This window comes from Procambarus clarkii, unplaced genomic scaffold (assembly GCF_040958095.1).
Source record: "Procambarus clarkii isolate CNS0578487 unplaced genomic scaffold, FALCON_Pclarkii_2.0 HiC_scaffold_1521, whole genome shotgun sequence".
In the NCBI taxonomy this organism is placed as follows: Eukaryota; Metazoa; Arthropoda; class Malacostraca; order Decapoda; family Cambaridae; genus Procambarus; species Procambarus clarkii.
In genome coordinates this window covers 27,165-30,057 of record NW_027190549.1, presented here as the reverse complement: position 1 = coordinate 30,057, position 2,893 = coordinate 27,165, and the positions used below count along the sequence as shown (strand labels likewise).

The 2,893-nt window shown below is 37.3% G+C and overlaps 1 non-coding gene across 1 annotated transcript; it reads left to right on the top strand.

Annotated features, from left to right (window-relative positions):
- The first annotated feature begins 1,984 nt into the window (after positions 1 to 1,984).
- Positions 1,985 to 2,103, top strand: LOC138362241 (5S ribosomal RNA). Its single transcript, XR_011227517.1, has one exon. It is a non-coding gene; the product is annotated as a 5S ribosomal RNA (ribosomal RNA).
- Positions 2,104 to 2,893: the final 790 nt, after the last annotated feature.

The following is a 2,893-nucleotide window of genomic DNA, read 5'->3' as shown; positions in this document are numbered from 1 at the left end:
TGGGTTAGGTTAGCTTAGCTTAGGTTAGGTTAGGTTAGCTTAGCTTAGCTTGGGTTAGCTTAGGTTAGGTTAGGTTAGCTTAGCTTGGGTTAGCATAGGTTAGGTTAGGTTTGATTACATTTCTATGTTAGATTTAACTCAAATTCAAAACAATTGCCAGTCATTCGGCTTGTTAGTCAACTTGCCTCTAATAGGGGCAATTTGTCTAACAAGACTATTTAGTTTTGTGTGTATATATATATATATATATATATATATATATATATATATATATATATATATATATATATATATATATATATATATATATATATTATTATTATTATAGCTTCAAGACTCTGAACCAATATAGAAGCATCAAGAGGAAGTGCTTGTGTTATGGGCCAATAGGCCTTCTGCAGTTACTTCCATTCTTATGTTTTTATTCCCATTGGTTCGTGTTTTATCTTGTGTAAATGTCAATCACCTTACCCAAAACTTTGGTACCATATCACCTCACCCATGTATATATATATATATATATATATATATATATATATATATATATATATATATATATATGTATATTATATATATATATATAATATAGATGTATATTATATATATATATATATATATATATATATATATATATATATATATATATATATATATATATATATATATAATATAGATGTATATTATATATATATATATATATATATATATATATATATATATATATATATATATATAATATACAGAGTAAATCTACCCCAAAAGTAATGATTTATTTGTCTACAAAACTAAACTCTTTTTTGGAATCATATGAGGCCCCTCCACTGAGGGGGGAGGCCTGGATGTTTATTGTCATGTGTATTCATGCTGCTTGCATGTCGTCGTTTATTTTGCCTTTGTTGTTTTTTTGACAGCTTTCTTTGCCTTGGGTGGTTTGGGAGATTTTGAAGCTCTCTTTATTTTGGGCTTTTTGTTCCCAACAACAAGCTGCTGCTGCTGCTGCTGCTTCTTTTTCAAGGCTGTAGGTGGTTTGTTGCTTGTGGCGGCTTTCTTGGGAGTTACCACGGCCTTCTTTGCTGCTGTAGATGGTTTCTTGGTTGTGGTGGCTTTCTTGGGAGTTAGAACGGCCCTCTTCTCTGCTACGGCCAGCTTGAATGATCCACTAGCTCCACTTCCCTTGGTCTGAACAAGAATGCCGTCAGCCACTGCTTTCTTGAGAAATCTTCGGATGTAAATGGCGATCTTGGCAGCCTCGACTTTGTTGTTGGCAACAACGTACTTCTTGATTGCTTGTAGAGACGAGCCCTTACGGTCTTTGAGTGCTGCGACCGCGGCTAGAACCATTTGACTAGTTTTCGGGTGAGCAACCTGGACGCGAGGTTTCCTGGTGGTGGCCACCACAGCAGCAGCAGCCGCAGCCTTCTTGGTAGGCTTTGCTTCTACCATGATGATGATGATGAACCAACCAAGGTGATGAGAGACGCTCAGACAGTCACGGGGGAATGATGCTGCCGCCGCTTGAGCCGAACCTATTTATGTGCCGGCACGGTACAGAAGCTGCAACCTGGCAACTCGTCCACCAATCACGACGGTTGGTTTTACGGCTCCGAAACCTGGATCCCATATCTTCTCTAAAATAGAAGCATTTGTTCATGTTCTTTGTAAAAGTATCATAAAGCAGGACAGATGAGACAAATATCATAAAAACTGAAGAGCAGATGAGCACACACATGTTTGTATTACAAAAGAAAATCCACAAATTCATTAGAAATTGGCAGGGCAGGCTGAGGAAGTAGGTAGATGTAAAATGTCTGTAAATGGCGAAAGAACATAAACCCAAGACTGAATAAACGATGTTAAATATCCATGCCAAGGAGACAAAAATATGTTAGGATACAATTACCATTAAGACACCACAAGCAGGTCCGTATCCTGCCGTGATGACTAAAAGAGTTGGTTATTAGCCACAATGTGTAGGCAGTCTCATGCCAACGGCCATACCACGTTGAGAACACCGCTTCTCGTCCGATCAGCGAAGTTAAGCAACGTTGGGTTTGGTTAGTACTTGGATGGGTGACCGCCTGGGAACACCAAATGCTGTTGGCAATAATGTTTTTTGTTTTGTTTCGTTTTGTTTTTGTTTGAATGGCTGGCTCCACGGGAAATTCACGGAGTTGTGTGGAATAAGGCCTGGTAAAATGAATTAATATGTATGTCATGTTTAAAACAAACTCGCTTAATATAGATAGTGTGTGAGGCTTTATACAAAAATAAACAACCAAAACCAAACATGTTTTGTGTATATATATATATATATATATATATATATATATATATATATATATATATATATATATATATATATATATATATATATATATATATATATATATATATATATAGCTTAATCCGGGTTTGAACTCGCAACTCCAAGAATACGCATCACTTATATACACTTTACCACTGGACCACTGCTGCAGGACACTTGATGCTGAGGTATCAATTTAATGACGTAAATGCCATTTCCACAAATAAATGATAATTTAAAAGTATTTGTATGTACAAATCTTTTCTGTTTAAAAGGCTACAATATCAGTTACTGATATAATTTGTGTTAATGTTTCTATACCCACAGGAAGGCATATTTTTGCTTATATGTAAGGGGTACGGAGAAGGAATCCACAGACCATCATTCCCCTCCCCTTCCCCCCTCCCACCTACTACCACTACCACCACCACCACCACCACCACCACCACCACCACCACTCACCACCACTCACCACCACTCACCACCACTCACCACCACCACCAATCACCACCAATCACCACCAATCACCACCAATCACCACCACCACACCTAACCGAAAACCCCCTAACACATCAACCCTCCCCCCAA